At 40.2% G+C, this 25,082-nt stretch overlaps 1 long non-coding RNA gene across 1 annotated transcript in view; it reads right to left on the bottom strand.

Moving 5' to 3' along the window:
* Positions 1-197: 197 nt before the first annotated feature.
* LOC308065818 overlaps positions 198-25,082 on the bottom strand; it is a 77,493-nt gene continuing 52,608 nt past the window's right edge. Inside the window, exon 2 of the long non-coding RNA XR_013928934.1 lies at positions 198-24,045. This is a non-coding gene — a long non-coding RNA (uncharacterized lncRNA). The remainder of the gene's footprint in view (positions 24,046-25,082) is intronic.

Raw genomic sequence — 25,082 nt, 5'->3', positions numbered from 1 at the left:
CAACTTTTCTCTAGACTTGGCCCTCCTCTTGCATGTGCTGCTTCCTTCCTTGCCCAAAAGTATTGTCAGAGTTTATGAGTCTGGTAAGACTGGCCAGGACTGGTCGTGCCTCAATGTTGCCTCAAGTATGTTGCCTCAAGTGTTGTGTTATTGCAATGAGGACACTTCTATTTATTTCTTTTTCTGTTAAATTTGCCTTCTTTTTTTTTTTTTTTTTTTTTTTCTTCTAATAAGGCTTACTTACATTGAGATGGGGCTGGAATTTGCCAGTCTTCCTTACATTGATTATTACCAACTTCAAAGGCATTTTGCAAAGCATTGCAGCTTACCAAAGAAGAGTAACTGGAGCGTGTCTGTCTCATTCTATCTTTGGGGAATATACTTGAAAGGTAAAGGATAAACAAAATCAGAATCAAAGGGCTACATGGTATGGCAACTGTGATTTATTTTTGAGAAGCTTACTGTAGCAGCCACTTGCCATTTTTTGTGATATCTTTTGAGAGGCATGTCATCATGCTAAAGCTTCTATCTGGCTGAGCCAAAGCTATCAGCAATTGATTCGCTACAGAGAAATCCTGATGTAGCTAATTGTTTGAAAGCAAGCTATCTGGAAAACAGATTAGATCGGGAAACAGTGTTGCTGTGATGTGCACAAAGTATACTGGAAAAAGGGACTGGAAAACTGCTGGAGATTTTAATTCAGATATTCAGGGAAATGGAAAATAGTAATTCTTTTTCTAGGCAGACGACAATAAATATTTAGCAGAGAGAGATGGTCAGGGGTCTGGATCTTTTATTTGTACATTTGTCTGTGTAAATCTAAAGATTGCTTCTGATATCAAGCAGGATGGTGTCTTTTCGTGAAGCTCTTTCCCTCTTTTGTCTGTATATATGCATTAAACCAAAGTCCATGTGTTTACATGTAAGGTATGATGGAAAAATAGTGGTTGTCTTTGCCAAAATCAGTGGTATAGTTGGGTCGTCTGTCAGTGAGTCAAAGGCTTGACAATGTCTCCTTCTCAATTTGTTTATTGAAAAGATTCAGCTAAACCCTGTTGATCTGCTGCTGTGCCACGTGCATGGTGGGTGGATGGATGTCCTCTGTGTTGTGCAAGGAGACAATCAGTGACCCAGGGCCAAAGGGCTGAAATGGTGATGAGGCAGACTGGGAAACAGAGAGACAAATACTCCCTTGCAAAGTTGTACAGATCAGTTACAGCCCTGGGCAGATATTATGCTCTGTTGTCATACATGAGGCTAACTGACCCAGATTTCAGTTTTTACACAAGAGCTCTGATGGTCAGTTCCAAATTGGGCTGAAAAAGAAAACAGGCTGGTGGTGCTGCTGGGAGGCAGATATACACATCTCCTTAGCAGCTACAGCTGAGTTGGTGCACCCCACTGCTGTTCTGAGTGCAAGGCAGTGACATTACGTATTGAACCCACCGTGCATTTTAAATCTGCATGGTAATCCTAAATAAAAAAAGGTAGACATCCTGCAGACTTTTTTCTGCAGGGCTGCTGTCCTGCAGCAAGAGCCTGGGGATTTGTGGGATCAGATTAATCCTACCAGATGACTAGAGAAGCTGGGTGTTGATCTAAACGGCAGATATTTGCTGTGACTATTAATTGGCTGGATTTTACTGACTGCTTCAGAGTGCTCACAGTTGTACCTGTGATTATGAACAAGGTGGTAAAACCAAAGCTTTTGCAAGAGCCATTGGCTTGTTTGATACTTCTTTACATTATCATAGCCTTGTGAGTTCAGGAGATGCAGCTTTAATAAAGACTTCAGAAGTCTTTGCTGAATATTGATCATATAGGACTGACACCATAAATCTACAATCCCAGTCCTTCTTTGGAAGTCTGTGGAAAGCCAATGCAGGTTAGTTCTTCCTCCCTTCCCACTGCAATGCAAGCCCCCCAAGGGCTGTGAGCAGGGATCTGGAACCGCCGTCCAGGTCCACGGCTATGCAGCACTTTTGGTGGTCTCATGGGCAGGAGGGACTGCCCAGACACCACATCTGCAGCTCTGGTGTGGTCCACCCTCCCCATGAGTCTTCATTGGCAGGCCCATCTTACCGCCATGTCATCCCTGTTAGCCTACGTCCTGGATTTCCCATGCTGTTTCCAGCAACTACCAAAGAGCTGAATGATATTTTTAACACAGAGTGAGCTCAGTTCTGCAAGGTATTGAGTGCTCTGGCACTGGTCCAGCCACACTCTTAAAATGGGTTTGCAGTAAGGCAAAGGTACCAACCCACTGGAAAGAAGTCTCTGGTTGGGCACGGGGTTACTCACTGTCTCTGCAAGATGCCTGAAATGGGATATTCCCCATGCAGCTCAGATAATCCCAGGTGAGTTTTGCTTCCCTCGTCTTCTTCCCAGTGCCTGAGACTGTGCCACACAAGGTCATAGGCAGGACTGTAAGCTACAGCTGAATACTGAGTCTTGGTGGGGCTGCTTTGAACCTAGGTCCTCCACTGCTGTAAGGTGGTGAGCAGCTTTTCTCTTGCTCAAGAACCTATTGCATCAGTTTCATCTGTCTCACAGAACAAAAATAGGGGTAATGGCCATACACAGCTCCGGGAGGTCATGTCCTTGCCTCTGTGTGTTTCCAGTACTGCACATGTCTGCAAGGCATAAGCTTTTGTGGACTGCGTTGGAAATCGGTCGTGTAAGGCCAGCATGAAACCTCTCAAGCCAGTCCTGAGTGTAGCAACAGCAACTTCACAACTGCTTGTCTCCCTATTACCCACTTGCAGTGGCAGGTGAGAGGGAAGGCTGCTACTATCTGACTGGGACTGTAGAGGAATGAAGCTGGGCTAATTAACATTGATAATACACATCTGTGGGCTGGCTTCAGGGGCAGCATATTGGCTGATGTAGACAAGATGCCGGTGTGGCTGCTTCTGTTAAGAGGTTGGGCAGCCAAGGAAGAGACGAGGAAGAAGTAGAGAGAAGGCACATCCTGGATGAGGTGACATGAGAAGGCAGCAGAGGGACTGTATGAAGAGTATGCTGGTATGAGGTGATAAAAGACCTTGTTGCAGCTGGTTAGATTGGAGAGTGCTGTGACATGTGATCACCTCACTAATGATGAACAGGTACAATGGCTGGCTGCCCCTCAGATAGGCTGAGCAGCTGCTGACCAAGCTGGAAGCTGAGGGTGAAATGCTTTGCTGACACCACTCCTTAATCTATAGTTGGTTATGACAGCCAGTGCCATGTCCTTTTAGCCCAGGTATTTATCCTCAGCTTGTTAGGCACATAGGGCTCTGAGTTAATAATGTATCTATGTCCTTAATATTGCTTATTCCAAAAGTCAAATTTCTGAGGACTGCTAATAACAGTGTCAAAGGACTGATGGCTCATATAGCTTGTTCCTCCGAACAAGCAAAGCAAAGATCAAGTTGTGATTAAACCAGAAATTTTCATTTATGATAGCACAAGGTTATTTATTCCTACTAGAGTAAATCAACCTCCTTCAGAGTGTTTTCATACCTCTACTGTAGTATATTCCTAATAACCTCTCACGTCTCTGAACTGAGTGAGAATAAACAAGCCTTTATAGACCAAAGCATGCTATTATGGTCATCTCTAAAGTAATGCAGGAGTGACAGTCCCTGGGGGGCTACAGCTGCTGGCCATTCCCCCCAACACACAATTCTCTCTTCATCGAGGCTGAGCCATCACTGTTTGGTTGTGGCAGGTGCAGGGATCATTTCCAGCCTCCTCCTTCATAGCTCTCTGTGTCAAGGTTGGCTTCTTGAAGAGGGTTTCTGGATATACTGTAAAGTTGCTGGAAGGGATCATTTTAATTAAATAATTAAAACAAGTACTTCCAAATGGCTTCTAAATGATAACTGGCATTGGTATGTAGTAGCTTTTTCAGAAGACAGGATACATGTTTCATTTACAGATTGAGCAATTTAGACTTTACCGACTTTCTTTTTTGCTCTGCTTGGTAAACTATACTTGAATCATTATATATATATATAGAAAGAAAGAGAGTACATATTTAAGGACTTTCTTTTGTGTTTCTTTTATGTCTTTCTATTTGTTCAGCAGGGCTTAGATGTGGATAAGAGTAGAATTTTGAGGTTGAGGGGAATAAAGGCAAGAAAGAATTTTGGCCAATATTAATTTGATATTTTAAAAGAAGGCTAATATCTGAGCTCTTGCTTTTGGTGGGCACATGATAAAAATAAAAACACCGAACACATTACCTAAGTACAGATTTCATGGGCATTTTGGAGGGTCTGGCTGTTAACAGAGTTCTGACAATGATACAGGTATGAAAGGGATTCATAAAAAATCAAAGCATAAGAGTATTTGTTTTTGAAGAAGAGATATCCCAGACTTGTTGAAGAGATCATGTCATACGTAAAGGACCATACCTCTCTTCCTTACTTAATAGAAAGCTCTAATTTTAATAATAAATAACTGAACAGATGCAGCAGAGAAAATATTTTCCTTGTGAATTACTAGTTTATGCTCTGATTATGTTAGGTGGATCTTTTTCCTTGTATAAATCTATTTTCCTTTCTTTTGCAGAATAACTTAATTAACTGGAATAATATCTTTTTATTTAGTTCTCATAATTAAGTCTGCATTGGTAGGGAAGGAGTGGAGGGTCAAGAATGATACAATCAATTTGATGACATCTAGATACCAGGAAAAGTTGTAGATTTAAGTATTTTCTTTGATCGAACATGACATTATCCAGGCATAGTCCTGTAAGTAATTTTAACTGAAATTTTCTGTCTCATTTGAATAATTCAAGATGGCAACCTTTAAGCTTTTTATTTTTTTAAAGGAAGCAGACTATTCATGCAACTTCTTGCATCAAGCTAACTAAATTGATTTAGCAACCATCCCTAATGTGAAACAACTCTGTTAGTATAAAGCAACTCAGCTATGCATAGAAGCTATATGAATATTTCTGATGACAGTCCAGGATCAACTGTTCCTTGGCAAGCTAGAGCCAAATTGCATCATGCAGACCTTTCCTAGACAAGCAGGAAGATGTTTTCTTCAGTCAGATTAGCTCAATCAACATACTCAATTGAGATTCTTGTTTAGGACTTGCCACATGTCACTTCTTGAATTCCATGCCTTTGTTTGCACTTTTGAGCTATGCATGGAGCATCATGGGCTGCTACAGCATATATCCCTGGTAGTGACATCAGGAGAGGGCAAGAGCAGTGGAGAGGGAGTGAATGTGTTTGCTCAAGAGCTGGCTGATAGGGCAATTTCTCTCCTCAGGGTTTAAGGGACCTAAAACCAAAATGCTCACCAGGACCAAAAAAAACCTTACACGCTCTCTTCAGAGGGGGTGGAGGCTCTGATATCTGCTCTTTCCACAAAGCACAGAGCCTCAGCAAGTGCAAACTCTGCCTTTTGCATAAGACAAAATGTCCTTTCATGGAAATGGAAGAATTTCTAGCACTTTCCCTGGTAGCAGAGGTGATGTCAGCAATAATACACCACAAAATAAATTAGCTCTGATAAGCACTGCTGTTGCTTGGAGCAGCTCAATTAGCCTTTTGCACTTAGAGCAGAGGGTTTTATAGCACTAGATAGAGCCTCAGACCAGGCTACATCTGACTTTTGTCCTCTTTGCTCTTTTTACCTGGCACCAGCATCACTGAAAAGCACTGGTTTTGTCATATTTTTTACCTGAGTATTTAGAGCAAATAAAACCTTGAGCCTTTCCCCAGGCAGTCCACTGTTGCCTAAATGTTGGTGGAAAGGAAACAAAGTGTTTCTCCTCAGTTTTAGTGCCAGAACCAAGATTCTTTCTGATTTAAGCCACGGAGGTGACAGTGTCTATGGTATTACTATTGCTAGCAACACACTCAGATATGGCAGTCATGGCTGGATCCTGCTGAAGGAGATGTTTTGCAAAAGAGCAAAGGGTATACTTGCTTCTCTGACCTTGTTTTTTAGAGCAAAAATTAACCTGAGCTATTGCCTGAAATAATTTCAAACCCTATTTTTTAAACTAACAATCATGAGACCAAGTGAATGACACTTGTAATTGCAATCTAATCTGTAATTTTGTAATTGGAGAATTTTGCTTTGATTTTATCTCCTCTCCTTCCCTTTCTGTCCATATACTAGTTGTAATATTTTTCAGTGTGTGTATCTCCCCTTCCCTGTTCATTTTCAAGCATGGATAATCACTGCATACAATTTAGGCAAAATGATCATGTTGCAGTGAATGATCTCTATGATCCATATGTTCAGTAGAGATAAGCTGATTTGTTAAGTATGCTGTCCTATATATCATTTCACATTTTAAAGATATATTTAGACATGCTGCTATTAGTGTTGCTGCATTTGTGATATATAATTTTCTTAAAATTTCCTTCCCATTACAAAAAAACCACAAAACAGTAAAATGTCAGAAACTGATGCATTTACTTAAACCAATCATTTTTGTCCTGCAGTGCTGTAATGTTTTTGTCTTTTAATAGTCCCACCCATAAATTCACACCTAATGCAAAGTTAGTCTGGCTTTCAACAGCACCTGCTTCATATCCATTGTGAAAGCAGGCTTGTCCCCTTCCCCTAGCAAGGGAAAAAACCTTCTTAATTAATAATAGTACCTTACCCCACATCCACAAAGTCTGTCATAAGATTTGATCCTAAGCAGAGTCTGTATCTGGTTTAAGAAATGTTACAGGTGTGTAGAAGCTATGTTTTCCTCATTTATTCCCCAAGAATTCTATTGTAGGGTTAGTAATGTGGCTGTTGGCATTATCATTTTGTATTAAAGAAAATGAATTCTCATTGGTACTCCATCTGCAAAATTGCCATTGCAAAGTGCTGTTTACTGTATCCAGACTGCTTGTGATGAATTCCCAGCTCAACCATGTGCTTGTTGTCTTGTGTAAATGGCTGAGAGTGATAAGAATGCACATGGCTAGCTCTCCAGCATGGCCAGACTCCACTCCTTTTATATCAGTGAGGAGAAGTGTTGGAGACTATGCCAGAAGAATCAACGTGTGTGTACTTGGCACATTCATGGTGATTTATAATTGCTTTATAATAAAGAAATGCAAAAGAAGGATATATTTTTTTTTTAGTTCTCATCATCATGACGCATAAAAAGGTTATAAAGCTACCCTGTCATTACTGTGCCTTTTTCATATTCTTCAAAAGTATAAGTAAATATCTCCCTATCCGGCATATACAATAGTATCAAATTAGGCTTATACAAAATACCATGCTCTCCGGGAATAACTCAGAGTTATGGGTATATTTCCTGTAGCTCTCCTTGTTCAGTAAGGCATAACTAGCAAAATTTATCTTCATCTACTACAAAGAATCATGGAATATGCTAGTTTTTATTATCAGTGCAGATATGTCCCCTGCTGTATTACACAGGGTGCGCTTCATCGTGATTACACATGTGAGGGGAGCACTTTTTTCTTATGAAAATCGTGTTCAAAAGAGCGAGGTCTGAGGCTCAGAGGTGGTGCCATTTTCTTGCCGCCCAGAAGCAATGAGCTTCTTTTATGGAGAGCACAGGCTGCAATTCGTTAAAAATAGAAACATTGCAGAGGGAGATTTTTGCCAGAAGAAAGATACCACCCTTTGAGTTAAAGGTGAGAAAATAACACAGAGGATGTCAAATGTCAAAACTGAAAAACAAAACCAGTATCTGAACCTTGGTAGGGGCTCAGGCTTTTGAAAACATTTTAATCCTTTATACTGTTCTTTATGATTGCCTCCTGTGCAGAGAACCGTTGCCCCAACAGCACAGGTTCAGATCGTTCATACCAGAAATGGGAAGACCTTACCAGGGACAGAAAAGAAGTACTTTCTAGTTATCTTCAATTGTCATCATGTCATGAGTTCAGGACACTTTGCTCACAGTAGGTAAATGATGGTAATATTAATCTATGGTCTCCCTAAGAGGCAGTGGATAATTGGACTGACTTGTAAGGATGGCACAGGACTAGTGACCTGGGTATTTCCTTAAGGTTTTGTTCTTTTGAGTAGATCTCTTACTACCTCCAAGCCATTGCTTGTAAAAATAAGTAAGTTTCAGGCGAGATGCTCAAATCTTGTCATTGAAGTAGGAGTGTTTAGGATTTTCATGCTTCCTCTACAGAAAATCAAGTAACTACCTTAATTGTGCCCTAAAGACAGTATGTAACATTTTCTCTTTAAAGATGTATTCCCTAAAAGGTGTGACATTGCAACAGGGGATGTGTGCTGCTGTCAGCTTTGCCAATTAATATTGCACCCTTTTAGTGGGAGGAGAATGGACACAGTAGCAGTGGGAAATGTGTGTATATCTCTGGAGACTATAAATATGAAAGATGAGGATCATTCTATATGGTTCCCTAAACAGCAGTGTGGGAACTCATGTTCTCATGGAAGCTAGAAGAAACACAGCTCTTCTGGCTGCTAACTGCACCCGAACAGACCAACTGCAGCTGTCTCCAGAACAGATGGATGCCACAAATTTCAGGTATTCCAATACACTTACACAAAAGCAAAGTAGGATCAGCTGTATCTTTCTGATAGGGAATGTTTCTCTTTCCCAAAGCTTGTGAGAAGAGTTTGACCAGAATTACAGGACTTGAAAAAGGAACTTCATGTATGTGTAGGAAGCTGTAAGCTACAATTTATGACTATTGATAACCACTGCAGAAATACTGTGTAATGCTATTTTTGTAATGCATACGTTAAAATCTGACTCTGAGCGTCTTTGCAGAGCTTGGTTCATCTATAGCTGCAAAACTATTTCTCGGGACTAGAAGCATTATAGTAGCCCATATGATATTAGGATCTTTCCACATGATGAACGCTTTTTGAATGCCTTTCTGCAGCACAGTATATGTGCATTGTACTTCAAGGAGAAAACACTTCATAGGCAGGTATGTATCAATCAATATACAGTGTCTGTGTTTTCAAATATATGAAACATTACTTGCTATGACCATAACACTTTCACACAAATACCCCCAGACTGCTGCCATCTGCTTAAGTTGAAGAGAATTATTTTCCTCCAGAGGATGATTTTGAGCTTCAGAAAACTTTTCTCTCTGCACTGACCACACAGGAAAACAAGGGAGACTAATGTCACTGAACATACATTAGCTTCTGGGAATGCTGCCATAACGGACCATCTGAGTCTGACTCTCTGAATCCTTTCAAAAGGCCGTGCTCTTAGCAGTGGCAAGTGCTCTTCTGCAACATCCATGCTGAAAGACTCTCCAAAAAGTGACATACAAAGCCAATCCTTGAAGCCGAGCTGCGTGCTGTAGTAGCCAGAAAGGAGCCTCGCTAGTCAGTGGGAATTCGATTCCAGCTGACCTTTCCAGGCTGCCAGAAATGCTGATTTTGGATGTAAGGATTCAAAGCCTCTTGTTGCTGAGAAAGAGTTGTCATCACTGGCTGGTGCATGGAGTAGCACTGGCATATTACTGACATTAATCTGCTGACACAACTGGAGTTCAGACCTTGTTTTCTTCCATCTCTACTTCCTTCTGTGAATAACAGCAGGATCTGGAAGGGGTTTTGTGCTGGGTTTTTTTTGTTGTTTGGTTTTGGTTTTTTTCTGTTTTGGGTGGGGTTGTTTTTATTTTCTTGTTTTTATTTAGTTTCTATATGAATTCATGGGGATAAGCCAAACTTCACTGCACTGCCCCTGTGCAACCCTTTTTTCCTTTATCTCCTCTCATATCTCATGGGTGTTGCTCATGGCCAGGCTGAGGTTGTGATGTGCACCCGGCAAGAGGTCCAAGAGGATCCAAGAGGTCCAAGGAGGCCTTTTTGCCCCTGAGGAGTACCTGCAAAGGTGAATAGTTTGGAAATACCCAGGTAAGCATATCTGACAACATAGGACACATTACTCCCGATCTATGCCAACGTCTTTAGTTGTCTTTTGATATTCAAAGCAGGGTTTTGCAAATGTTTCAAAAATCCTCTGAGACTGTCAATAATCTTTACGTGAACTATGTATATAAATGTACTGTCTCTGTGAGCAATTTTAATCGTCACAGCTGAAGCACAAAACCACTGTGGTTTTCTGTTGTTTCCAATTTAAGAATATCAGTAACAAAGCCCTCCAGTTTAGTCACCCACAAACCAGCGATCACAGCATCAGTGAGGCTGTTAAAGCTAGAAGAGAACTGAGCTGAATTTTAGAAGAAGCAGCAATGAGAGAAGCCTAGAGATTAGTAAAAAGAAGTGTGACTTGAGGCTCTGAAGTAGATAATCTAAAGGTTAGAGCACATCAGGACAGGTTGCAATTGTTGATAGGAGCTACATCAAAGGCACAATGATAAATTTACAGGAGATAACTTTAAAAATATGGAGCAAGACCTTTCTAAGAAACTAAAACCAAAAGGAGCCATACAAACGGTAGAAACAAGGAAAATAGTTAGATATGAGTTTAAAAGGAATTGAGAAAGTTCAGATGGTTAAGGTGATAACATTATTTTGGAACATAAATGCAGTGAAAATAGCAAGGTAGAATGAGTACATGAGAAGCAAAAGAAGGGCAAAGTAAAGGTTCATATCTTAACAGGCAATGCACAGAGTACTGAAGTGTTCACTTCACACAAAAAGATTAATTTCTAATCAGATACTTAAACCACATTAAATTTAATGTGAAAATAGGAGCCTAGCCAGAATAGGGAGAAGTTAAGTTAAAAAATATCTGGTTTATCCAAGTGTAACTGAAGCCATCAGGGCCTGATGTTATTTGGCTTTGCTTGTTTAAAGGAATAGGAAGAAATCTCTAAAATACTGTTACCTTTGAAAACTCACAGAAAATGGGCAGGTCCCAGATAACACATGAAAAGTAAACACAATACCTACCTTTTAAAAAACAAACAGGGAATTGTAGATTATTCAGTGCAACACCGATTCCTGGAATTATTCTGGAAGAGTGGTTAGACAACTGATTTATAAGTGACTGGAGCGTACTGAAATGGTAAAAACAGCTGACAGATCTGACAAGAACAAATTGTATTGACCCTGTTCACTGTTGACAAGTTAACTGGCCTTGGCTGGATAATAGGAATGGCTTTTCAGCCACCTGGACAATGAAACAGTGGGAGAGACTATTGACTGGTGTTGTTGCATCTTATTTTCACTAGAGGATTTTTAAAAATAAGTTAGGCACACACCTTGTGTAATGGTGTAGGCATCTTTGACCTTTCTTCAATGTAGGGTGTTGGACTAGAGGAGCTGCAAGATCTTTTCTAGTCCTATTATTATGTAGGCAATGTTTGTTTAGGTCTGCCATGCCCCGTGACTTGTGTTGCATATTTCCTTCCCTGGATGCAGGTTACTGAAGATTGTCTGGGATTACATACAAACTGTTTCATTCAAGTTGACCTGAAGTTGAAAGGGTTTGTGTATGCTTCATTTTCCTTCAGAAATTTTAACAGAAAGCAAATTTTTTTTCCCCAAAAGTTTGTTTTGGTTTTGCTTATTAAGTTTGTAGAAATGGTACTTCTGAAATCTGGCCTATCCCTTACCTCTGAAATAGGTCTCATACACAGGATGACAAATGAATTAGTCGGGGGAGAAGCTGTGGTCAATGCATTGTAGAAGTGAAAGTTATTTTGTCCTGAAACCATCTCACAGTGAACACTAGGTGTTGAGAAAATCTTGGGCCATGCTATTACTTGTGTAGTAGCTCCACAAGCAGTGTCATATGGTTTCTTTTCAAATATTTCCAAGTCACTGGACCAAGATATTGCCTTAGCTGTGACTATTGATCATTCAAGACGATCTTCCTCTGTTTCACAGTTTCTATCAGTGCAGGCAGGTTTAACTTGGCCTTGGGGTACAAAGTTGGGAAATCTTCTCAAACATTCTGGGGACCTCTAGTAAGGCTGAAATTTGCTTTGCAGTAAACGCAGCCCAGCATGGAAGAGTGCAAGGCACAGTCAGTGTGATTGTTGGCACGATTTACTATTACACAGCAAGAGGAAATTGTACAGTCTGGGCTGGACTTCTGAAAATGAGAGAGATCTGTCTCCTCACTCAAAGCGTAGGTCTGTCATCGCAGCGTGCTCCAAAATGAACTATTCCTCCCCACCTCCCTAAACTGATGTGATTGTAACAAGTTTTCAGAGACAATGTTGTCTTTGAAAGTCAGGGTTGCCTTCACAGCAACTCATTTGACTGCCTACTATTTAGTGGTATAACCGGTAGGTATTTTTTTAGGTGCTAAAATACACCATCCCAAAATTGTCAGCAATCCTCTCACATTTCCAATAGCATTTTCACTAAAAGGGAACACTGATCTGCTGGCTGAGCAAGGCAGAGCCACATCACTACAGTTATCACCTTACCACTTTTTCTGCCTGGATTTTGTTGGGATTCATCCTCTTTAGGAAAAATAGAAGATACTAAAATATCCTTACAAGCGGCATATCTAAGCATTCAGACCTATTGAAAGTATGTTTTCCTGGTTATCACTTAACAAAAACAGAATTCAAGTTTGAACAAGCTTGTGATGTTAAACATCTTAAAACTCAGTCTGTCTGTAAGGTTTTTTTATTAAAATAATGAGACCATATTAAAAGCTAATTGCCACATTCATTTTAAAGTGGGAGCTCTTAAAGAATACAAGGTACGTATTATCCTCGTACCAATTCAGGGCTTAAGAGTTCTCTTTCAGATAATTGCATCAGAAGGAATTATTAAACATAATAAAATTACAATAAATTGAGACCAGAATTAGGGCTCACAGTGTAGTCAGTAACTTTCTGAGATCCTGACAGCAAGGCAACAATGAGATGGAGCTTCGTAACTCTAGTAACATACATCTAAATTATTACCCCAAGTATGAACTCTGACTAAGAAATTTTGGATTTCCCACTTTATTTGTATTCTATTATACTGAAGTATTCAGGACACATTCAGTCATCAGAAGCATGAGACTGGGCCCCTAAATAATTTATGTGCTTGATGTGATAATAAATAAATAAAAAAAGACACAGTTATCAGCATTCAGCTGAACAATGTCTTTTTGTGTAACATGATGTTTTCCATCCTTTAGATTATGGACACTTTGCATTTGTGATGCTCTGAGGTACCTTTGCAGAAAGCTGTACAGGAGAGTTGTAGATAATAAAGTTAACTCTCAAGAGCACAAAACAGTGCCAGATATATGGACTATATCTTGATATAGGCTTCTCTTTTGTCCCATACTAGAATTGTAACTGTACTGTAAGCAAAGAGTGAGCCTTTATCCTGAGACTATCCTGCATCTTGAAATTATCTGTTTATCTTAAGGCAAAGTCAATGATTTCATCCGTGCCTTGATTTCCCACAGACAAAATGTGGAGAATGTAAGTGAGCTGATTCACAGTGGCACTATGGGTACAAAAAATTATTCAGGGCTGCCAGAAGTCTGGGAATCATGGCTGGTCTGGGATCAGCAGCTTTGAAAACGTACACGTGCCCTCATCTCAATCCATCATGACTCATCCAGGGCCAAAGTGGGACCCAGCCTGGGTATTTCTGCCCGTCCCTAGAAGTGTGTACCCCCTGCTGCATGTCTTCCTAATCCAGGTGCAAAAACAGAGATACAGAAGAGCTGCTTCCTGGTGTCACATAGACGGTTGGAAGTTTTTGCTCTAGGTAATTTTTTGATGTTCTGTACACTTTGTAAAGAAATATTTAAAAAAAAAAATACTTATTTACCAATTTCTCTTGAGAATATAACACTGTTGCAGAAAAGGCCAACAGTTTCCTCAGGTTAAATATAATGACAGACTCAGATCTCATTTGCATCACTAAAAAATAAATTAATTTCAATGCATGCAGGTGTAACTGAGATCAGACCCCAGCCTCTCCTAAGTAATCCGTGTTCCTGTGGCAGAAAGTCACCTATGTTTATGCACATTGGATGTATCTTTCAGGCAGAGAATTCATCCTGTGAGACATGTTTTGGTTCACTGAGCAGAATTTCACAAAATTATTATAACTGCCTTTCATATTTTGCAGATGCAATTTCCATTCTATTATCTTTTTTTTCCTACACGTTATTCTGAAAGAGTTACACAAGGAGAAAAATCTCATAACAACGAAAAAAATATTTGTGGTCAATGTAATGTGTGCATTGATTAAGTTCCCTGTGGAGTCCTCAACTCCATGTCATCTTTCTGAACACTAGATTTTGCCTTTACATCCTGATGTAGCCATGATGTGTAATAATTAATGTAAACTGACAAATTCTTACTAGTTACACATCTGAAGAGCCTCAAGTGGCTAAGCTGTTCCTCCCCAAGTCAGTTGTGACTTAGACTTGCTAATTGACTTGAGTCTGCCTGGTTTATGTACTAGTGTTTTAATATCCAAGGGCAAATAGTGGCTAGAGCTAGGGCTTTTGAGTCATATCATACCAAAACAATTTTCATTAAAGCCACCTGCTCATTGTATTTCCTCAAGTCCAAATCCTTATATAATAAGAAAACATGTTTCAGTGCCAGTCTCAATACTCTGTTCTGTCAAGTGACTGTCAGAGCTATTGCTGTGAGCTGGAAGATGGGACTGCCAGCTTCCTATACGAGAAACGGTGCAGCCCGTGGCTTTTCAGTGGCCAGAAAGAGCCCAGGCACATCACCCTCCCAACAGCCATCGGAGCAGACACGGAGGAGGGACTGGGAGGAGGTGGAGAGAAACACATTGGGGGACAGAGATAGAAATGGATAAAGGATGAGAGCAACGACGAAAGAAATCAAGAATAAAGCTGCCATGACACAAGGAGAGGAAGATTATCAACACAGGTCTGCAAGGTCAGAAAAGGTGCTCAGTGAGCGCATTGCTCAGGTCTGAAATAGGCTGTCTCTGGGCCACTCTGGGGGAAACTCCAGAGAAGCTGTTTGAGATGCCTGAAAGCCTGCTGGCGCCTGGGTGGTGGTGTGCTGCACTGGCTCACTCATCGTGCCAGTGTCCAAAAGGAGATGGTTTTGTCTTGTCTGCATGCATTTAAATAGTTATTGTCACTTACTTTGATTTAAGATCACTTTACTTGATAATTTCAAAACACTTTCAAAAATACATGATACTACATAATAAGAAATACAGATTTCATGCTACATTGCTATACACCAGTTTTGAACATATAGCAAATCAAAATGAAAATAAATAAATCCAAAAATCTGTACTTCTGTACAGCCAGCAGAAAACACTTTGATACTATCATGACAGTTTTAATGTTGCATTTTTCTCCTGTTACAATTTATTCGCCCTTTGATACATTCTTGGTAAAGATCTATTCTTTGGAGCATTTCCAAAAAAAAATTATTCTCTGGAACATTCTTCAGCCACCTTTATTAAAGTTAGCGTCCTGTAACTACAGTCAAAACTTAACAGCTAAAATAAAACACATTCTCAAGGGAGTAAGTCTGAAGCTGTGAGGGATATGGACTAGAAGTGAAATGCTTAACCATAATTTCATCTGTAACTGATCTGTCTCCTCTATGAGAGGAAATACTGAATAAAAGACCCATGTATGAGAAGAAGATGAAGGAAGGTTAATAAGTAAACAAACAAAAAAAGTATTTTAGAACACTTATTTTGTATACAGCAGGTATTTGGATTACCATATTGAATTATGTGAACATTTTTTCTTATTTCTAGTCAGAAGGCTTTACTGAATACAATAGAAACAGGACATAAAAAGAAAAGATTTCCAGGAGCACTAGAATGGAACAGAAATGGGAGCAGATGCCCAGAGTTTGTGTATACAATTTCATGTGTAAGGTGGTTTAGTTTTAAAGACTGATGTTAGCTATATATTTCCATATTAATTTTTGTACCTGTGACATTTAGGCATTCGAGGCCTCCTTAAAAATATGGTTTTAAAACATTGAAATATCTTCCTCTTGCCGTAGGCTACTTATTCTTACACCCTGTTCCAGATAATAAAAATGCTTGGCAAGACCTGGTGTTTCGAGCACAAGCAACAGTAATGGACAATTGGCTTCTGTCCTGGAGCTGAAGAGCAGCAAAGCTGCATCTGTCTGCCACCAGGTACCTAGGCATTCCCCAGCAATGTCCATGCACCTGTAAGACAGTCTGAGATAAAGCATGACAAATTAGTCGCTGTACCCTTTCTTTAAAAGAACTTCACACTTTTCGAAGATTCTGAGGACATCCCTGAAATGGACAAACTTTTCCATGCTCCCTTTATATTATTTTCTCTCTTGCAGACAAACTTCCAGTAAACAATATGCTCATGTTCTGGTTTCATCTGGGATAGAGTTAATTTTCTTCTTTAGCAGCTGGTGCAGAGCTGTGTTTTGGATTTGGTGTGAGAACAATGTTGACAGCACACAGACAGTTTTGGTTGTTGCTGGGTAACATTTATCCTAAGTTAAGGACCGTTCAGTTCCTTGGGCCCTGCCAGCCAGAGGGCTGGAGGGGCACAGGGAAATTGGGAGGGGACACAGCCAGGACAGGTGACCCAAACTGGCTAAAGGATTTTCTATACCATATGATGTCATGCTGAGTATATAAACTGTGGGAAGAAGAAGGAAAGGGGGGACATCTGGCATTATGGCCTTTGTCTTCCTGAGTAACCATCACGCGTGATGGAGCCCTGCTCTCCTGGAGATGGCCGAACACCTGCCGGCCCATGGGAAGTGGTGAATGAATTCCTTGCTTTGCTCTGCTTGTGTGCACGGCTTTTGCTTTACCTATTAAACTGTCTTTACCTCAGGCCACAAGTTTTCTCCCTTTTACTCTTCCAGTTCTCTCCCCCATCCACTGTGGGGGAGTGAGCGAGCCATTGGAGGGGGCTCAGTTGCCAGCCAGGGTTAAACCATGACAAGTCAGTTCATGAAGACGCAGGCTGACTGAGATTTAAGGACAGGCTGAGTTACAAGTGTGTAAAGCTAAAGTAACAGCTGCACAGTCAGTGATGTTGCTTTAGATTCAGGCTGGTTCAGCTGAGATCAGTTTCCAGCCAAACTGATGTCTACGTGCACAGAAAATGTAGGTCTCCTTCCAACGAGCTGTCATTGCACGTATGAGGAATATGTGAACGTGAGAACGTGAGGATAATTCAGCAGGATTCCTCTGTGGCACAGGTTGTCAGGGATTCTAACAGTTAATTTATAACTATTTTCTGTGGCTGCACTGTGACTTTTAAGGTGAAAATCAATCATTTTCTCTGAAAATCCAGAGGGGAAAAAACACATGTGAGAAATGAGAGGAGATTATATGGTTTACCAAGTACCATGCCCTCTCTGAGCCACATCCCTGTGATTTTGGCTATGGTTAAATTTTACAGATGAAATATTACCCTTCTGAAAAGTGTCTGCCTTTTCTGGCTTGAGATCTGGGATTTAAAAAGAAATCAACTTACTTAGTTGCTCAAAAGATTTATCTTTTCAAAGAATGTAGGCTATGTACACAGGATAGAGAACCATGCTTTGGGATGGGGTTATTTGGAAAGGATTTGAAGGTCATAGAGAAAATTACTCATGCCGAGGTCCCAAAGCGATGTGCTAATGTGTTCCTTACGATTTCAAGTGGGAATCTCAAGTAGGATCAGGAGAGTATGTTACTTCGATAGAATAGTGTCTACTTCTGGTGTCCACTCATTGAGAGGAGTGTTAAGAAACTCAGGGAAGGTCAGTGCAGAATAACATGAAGACTAAGGAAGAGGGGGAAGAAAGGGGGGAAAAAAATCTCTAAAGGCTGATTCTAGCTTAATATGTTTAATTTAACGAAGCAAAGGTCAGGAACGTCATGAGCACATCTCAGAGAAGAATTTATTCTACCTGATCTTAGCTGATCTCGTGTCATCTAGTGTAAACCATCTTAAGTAAGTTATAGGGCCCCTTTGTAACTGATGGAAAGAGAAAATATCATCACCTGAGGATGCATTTCCTCCCACATAAAACAAATGTCCCTAACAGCTTGGATAAATTGATACCTGTCTCCATAGCCTACTGGGGGAAACTAAATGATTCATTCAGACTAAGCACCTGATTCTGAGACAAGTGAATTAAGAAGAGATAAATCCCCACATGCACTGCATAGGATCAAAACCACGCAATAGTTCACTGGAGCAGGGCAAAGTTTAACAAGTTCTATCAGCTATAAGCTGAAGCTAGCAAATTCAGGCCATAAATAAAGCAAAGATCTTTAAAAACAGTATAAACCTAATTAACATCTGGATCAATTTACTAGAAAATGCAGTAAATCCTTCATGATTGATCATTTTAAACCAAAGATTTGTTGTTGTTTTCCATAAAATGCTTTAGCACAGAAAAATAATTTCAGAGAAGTCTTATATCTCACATTGGTTTAGTAGTGGGATTCAACTGTCCTAAGTTAGGGATCTAAAAATGTATCATTTACAACTAAACTCAGCACCTCAGGTTAAGGTGCTTTCCTTACAAAAAATAAGCACCACCAGAGAGTGATACATGTAATTCTAAAAACAGGGCAGAGAGATTGTTTACCCAAGGCACCTGTTCCTTTTCTTGTTTCTAAAGGGCACGCTGGACAATGCACATTGACATAGGACATTTAACTTCCATCCAAGTGAGATGATTCTCACACTAGATTGTTTCTCCCTGTCTGACAAATTCTGAAGTTCTGACCAAAGTGATGGGCAGTACTTTCACATTGAGTCAAAGTTTGTATATATTTCTTTTCACTAGTGCAGATCTTGACATAAAACGTCAAATAATTCCCTCAATTTTCCCTGAGCATATCACTGTCTTCTGGTGCTTTAATATTTATGTGACGACTATTAGAATACAGTTCTGTCCAGTTACATGACCATGTAGGACCAGCAATGTTTTATTCATTGATTTGATTCCAATGCCCGTTCTAAGCAACATTAACTTATTTCCACTTAATTTTACAGAAAATAGAAAAACTAAGCTATTCCCGGTTTTCTACCCTAGAAACTCCAGCAAAGCAGGATAAGCAGAGAATTTTTTTTCATGTATTCTCAGCTGAGGAGGTTCATCTGAAGAATCATTAAGCCTCGGTTATAATAGCATGAGGGCAAAATAATGGTTATATATTCCAAACCCACCATTAGGAAAGCATTTGTTCCACTCCTACCCTGAATGATTTGAGAAGAAAGACACTTAGAGACAATGCTGTCCCTGTACTAGGCCTTGTCCTCTACTGTTCAACCCTTTGTTCAGAGGGAATCTGAAATGCCATTGCTCAGTTATATCTCATGTTAATGTGTTCAGACAAAATTTCCCTCTCTGCTCACCATGTGTTTAAAGGTATGTTTCACAGACATGTTCTTGGAGGCATGAAACAACCTCAAAATGCTCTCTTGTACAAAAAAGGCATCAACAGCAGATGTTTCTTCCAACTCTTGACTAATAATATGACTCTCTCTGAAGTCTCCAAATAGCCTTTCATCTTCGTTAAATGCCAAAGTGCTTTTCAGAGTTCTTCTTGCAGGCTTTGGGCTCATGCAAGGAACCAGTCCCAAAGGTGAATGTGAAGAGCTGCAAATTCCCCCCACCATCAGCCTCACTCTGTCTTTCCTGCACAGATCCTCAGAGAGAAGGATTGTGTTTTGCAGAGAGAAGCAGCACAGTCTGTGCAGCAGAACCACATTTATCCTGCTGCCAAAGTGCTTTATGCATCTGCAGTCCTGGGGCCACATTTGCCTCTGCATGCCAATTTTTCAAAAGAAAAGCCTCAGCTTTCCAGATTAGTGGTGGAATATGTTTCAGCAAATCAGCCAGATAAGCAGATCAGGCACACTTCCATCTCTACTGCGCTTGGACATAAACCTTAACAAAAATCCCATTTCATGAAAACTGTGACAAATTATAACATCTATCGACCGTGAGACATGAAACTTTAAATATGGGGAGAACTGTGTAAGAGTCACTCTGTTATGAGCTCTGTCAATGTGCTACTGACACAACTCTTTACAGAGAAACTTTCACTGCAAGCACCTAGTCAAATGTACCCAGAGCAAATCATCAGAGAAGTCAGTCTGTGAGCAGACACAAGAGCTGAGGGAATCATATCTTCAGGGCCATGGGGTGCTTGTGCTCAATAGGACAACTGACAGCAACAAGGTCATGGGAAGTGACCCTGCTGGCCCCAGTCCCTGACGGGGGCATGTGGAAGGTTCCAAATGCAGAGGCCGAGCAATAGAGAAGCAGGGAAACATACCCACGGTGAGACTCAGCACATAGTCAGCCATCTCTTGGCCTGATCTGGTTATCTAGATTTCCTTTATAGCTGGTGAACAGAAGCACTTGTCTGATGTGTTATATGCCCTACATGGCTCCAATGATTACAAAGTGCATTCCTGTGACTAGCTCAGACATAGACATCTGCACTAGAGTCTACGTTCTGTGAAACCTATCCCAGAGAAAATGTCTGACAGTGCAAAAGACAGCAGGGGACCAAATTACCTATGGAAGAAGCATCAGCCCTTTCTTCTGTTCTGTGCACAGGACTGTGGATAGAACAGGCTGTATGGCCTCTTCACAGCTGGAAGAGAAGGTTTAATCCCGCTGCAACAGACATAGCTCCTTGATTTGAGGTTTGTCCACAGAATCACACTTTGGCACTGAATTTTTATGGGGTACATTTATTCACAATTGTATAATACTGGAGCAAAGTGTTCACACTAAAAACCACAGATGTTCATCATAAAATACAGTTTCACCAATCACAACATATTACAAAAATGCACAAGGTCTTTAGATTGCAGAGAAGTCACAGTATTCCAGAGCTGCTGAAGAGCAGTTCTCATGGTGGAGGATCTTCCAAACTGTAGAGCCCTGGAAATCTCAGTTGTTGCCAAAACTTGACACTTGCGCCACTTCTCTTTGCATATTTTTCTTTTGCTCAAAGCAGGCAGCTGACAAAAATGTCGGTTCTTTTCAGTTGCTGCCAGAGTCTGGGGAAATACATGCTGTGTGGAAATGCTTTCCTGCTCTCTAAATTACAACAATAACAATTATTATTTTATTTGTGAAAAAATATTTAAGAGGAAAACTTGTTTTATTCTATATCCACCAAAAGCAAGATCTGAGTGGATCACACTTCCTAGAAACAAGAAATCCCAAGTCTGGGTTATCTCCAAGCCAAATATATCTGAAATAATTCCCCAGAAGAATAGAATCAGATGAGGAGGAATAAAGGGTTATTGCTGCAAGAAGCCATTTCCATGAGAAATATGTAACTTGCTCTTGAACAAGTACTATTACATTTGTTGTCTCTTTCTTTCAAGGACACTAACAGCCAGAAAACTTTCATTCTTTTAAGTGAAATCCATGTTAGGCAATTCTTTTCAGCTTAGCGAATCAACAATCTTGATTTCAATGTGGCTTCTATTCTTTAGCCTAGCTTCAAATAGCAAAAGACTCGTCAGTTTCCCACTGTAAACTATTGATATTGGCCACATTACCATAACACCATAGCTCTGGCTAGCCTTTGTGTAAAATGTCATACATGCATTCCCTGCCAGCACTGGATTTGGCAGAGAAACAGAACAGGCAAAGGATGGAGTGGGCAGGTAGGTACTGGAAGTCTGCCACTCTGTTGGTATTTCCAAGTCTCATCCACTTGCATAGGTGACCCTCTTGGGCTGCAATTTGTTTTTAGAAACTCACAGTTCCTAGAACCCAGCTTCTGGGTATTCTCTTAATCAAAAAAAAAAAAAAAAAAAACCAAAAAGTTCATTGAAAACAGCAAAGTTAACAAAGCTGACCAGGAATTTCTATAGGTAAACAGCAGCAGAAAGGTGGGAAATGCAGCAGGTATCTTTATTACCTGCAAGACCACCACTCTCAGGAGACTCGTCTACTGCTCTGGAGGAAACAGCAGTCATATCTCCAGCACCCTCAAAGACTGGCAGAGAGGCAGCTGGTAGCATAGCCCATGGCATGCTGAGCTGCCCAGGAGCCTCCTCACATGCTCTCCAGGCGACCCTCTTACCAATGGTTGGGGTTGCCATCAAGAAGAACTACAAATCTGGATTTAAAAATGACTGTAGTTTAGCACTTGGGAGGAAACAGTGACTTCTACTCTGTGTTTATCCTGGGGATATGATTGTATTCTTTTCTAGTTAATTCTGCATTTCATATTTCTCATGGCCTCTATAGAAATGGTTTCTGGCTATGCGATACCATCAGTAGTCATTGTTACTCCACTCATTATACTTGCTTTATCTGTCAGTTCTATCACAGATGGAAAGTCAGCAGTGTCACAGGATTTGCATACGCCTTGCTCTTTAAGCTTAGCCTCTAACAGAATAACAGTATGACTGACATGCAGGAACCAATTAGAGGGGACATGAAAATACAGCCACCAAATGCAGAGGCACGCACTGCAATTTGGTGGAGGCCAAAAGTCATGTTGCAGTGCAATATATGATTCACATCTAATTCTATAATATCTCTTACCCATAGGCAAGTTAGAATCACGTCACAAGAATTTCCTGTAATTTCTTTCTTTTCCCCCCAGTAATCTCCAAGATCTGTTTAATCCAGCTGCATTAGGGACCGTGCTTTTAATTAGCTTTTAAATAGCCTCCCCGTTCTCAAAGCAAAGATTTTCAGCCTTCCCATGCCATGAAGTCAAGTCACAGAAGTGTCACATTTCTCATAGTCTCAGCACCTCCTGCTTGTCCAGCTACAAAGATAAGAAGGAATACCGTGGGCTCATTAATCCTGTTTCCAACTCTCCACCAAAAAAAAGCAGTCACTAAGCAAAAGTAACCAGCAACATGCCTTCTTGATGCACAGAATACTGTTGTCTGGTGCTGGTGAAATGTTGTTTCCTAGGAGCCAAGCAACCCCATTGTTACATCAGAATTTTCTAAGTGTCATTTTTTAATAGCTCATGAATAACTCTTATCACAAATATTCACTCAATCAAGCTATCAGATTCTGAAACCAGAAAATGAGTATTTTATCTATGTAGTACTAGATGTTATGTCGAGAGAAGTTTTTTAAACAAGCATTTCTAATTTCACCACAGCTAGAAATGTCTGCTGCTGTGTCATGGCCAATAACAGGCTTTGACTACTGTGCCTCATTTGCAGCAACCTAATATTCAGAACTGAAATAAAAAGCAGGAAATTATAAATATTTGAAAGTCTTCCTGGGTTCCACATCAGCATTTCCATGTTTCCTCCAGTCACTCCAATCAGCCATTCCTCAGTTCTCAAGAAGAACTTGTGTCTTTTCACTTACATTGATCCCCTCTTTTCACATTAGATGTGCCTCAGGTAGAACTGTCAGTTTAGACACCATGGCCAGACTGAAATAACCTAAATTCAACTCATCTCCACCCTGTGTCTACTGTATCCTACTGAACAGACAAGAAGGGCAAAGAATGTATCTATGCATAGAGGCAGAAGAGGCATTTGGGCTTTGTGAGTATGAACTCCAGTGTAAATATTGATGCAGGATGGGTGATTGTAAACAGGTAAGTTAATGACACACTTGTGCTGATCCCTCAGGGTTGATTCCTTCATTATTTAATACTATTATCTCAATGATTCAAATGTCATTACCGTTAGCAATAGCTGTTACTAACTTGCCATCATCTTACCGCATGATCTGCCTTGCTACAGTAATGAGACCAAGATTTGCCACATCTAATTTAAATGTTCATCATTAAGTCTAAGCTACTCAGGTACACTTTTCCATAACCAGTGAAGGATATCTAAAATGCATATCTAAGCTTCTTTGAAAAACTTGCTCTGTGAAGGTGTCTGTTTCTCTTCCTGTATATGAAAGAAGCTAAATTACTATCTTTGACAGTCTAGTTCCCTTGTGTGTTCCTAATTTATCTTTGACAGCTAGAGCTAGGCAAGACTAAAACATTGAATCGCTTTTGAGTCTTATATTCAATGACCTGTTATAATTAACATATGTAATGTAACTTCTTCCCAATTTTCTTCTAAAACTATTTATTCTAAGCCATTAGTTGCTTGGGTAATTCATACCTCGGCATTGGTCTTTCAGAGCTGTGCCACCTTAGTGAAGCAATGCAATTAAGAATCATGTGTCAGGTCCAGAGGCATATGCTGTGATTCTAAGAAAGACAGAGCAAACAGCTGTGTAACCAACTTTTCATGGGAAGGGCAAGTGAAAATACAGAGCTAACACCAGTTTAGAAAAATGGCTCCAAAAGGTGGGACCACCATTGGCCTAATTAGCCATATTCTGCCTCATTCAGCTCCTCTCACCAATAACATGAATTCAGACTACGATTATGCAAGAAAAGGTTTCATACTATATTTATTTCCAAAGTCCCTTTATTACAAGGATTTCTTTTCTTTTGGCTACTGCTTCCAGTTTCACCAATGAGTAGGACACAGGGTATTAGTACTGTGTAGGTAGCAAGGATCCCTGCTAGATCCCTCTTGTACTAATCCTTCAACATGAAAGAGATGAAAGGTGCACCAAACCCATGCCTGGCCGAAGCTCAGTTCACTTCTCCAGCCCCAGCCATCACTCCAGACATCTGAGGGGAGAAGAACCATCAAGCAATACACACAGGTGAGCTGTGAACTCAGCACATTTATCAAAAAGTTTGCCACACACTGTGTTCCTAAGAGCCACGACAATAATGTGGCACAAGAGGAAAGCAAGAGACATTGAGATCATCATTGCTCCCTGTAACAGCTCGGAGGGCTTCCGTGTCAGGAGGGTCTGGGTCATGTTGGGGACAGATGGGATGGAAGTGGAGATACACTCAAAAACACAAGGAAAAAGCCTACAAGGAAGGGCTGCCTTGAGATACTATATCATTATTGTTACGCACAACTAATACTTACCCCAGGTAATTAATGAGCATTAATTAATATATAATTAATTAATATATATTAATTAATATGTATTACATGAAATTTCCATTACAATAATCAACTATTAATGATTAAACTTTTTTGGTATTCCTATTTAATGCAAATAGTACAAGAAAGATTATCCAGTTGACATTGTTGCATGCCTGGATAGTTCTACCCCAGACAACTTTACAGTTATCTTGACACAAACTGGGCATGAGTGCAATTATTTTTAAAAAATAATCATTGAATTACCTCAAGGGACATGGCTATAAAAACAGAT

The sequence above is a fragment of the Falco punctatus genome, assembly GCF_963210335.1.
Source record: "Falco punctatus genome assembly, chromosome: 6".
In the NCBI taxonomy this organism is placed as follows: Eukaryota; Metazoa; Chordata; class Aves; order Falconiformes; family Falconidae; genus Falco; species Falco punctatus.
The sequence above is the reverse complement of the archived record's forward strand: the minus strand, read 5'-3'. Positions and strand labels throughout refer to the sequence as shown.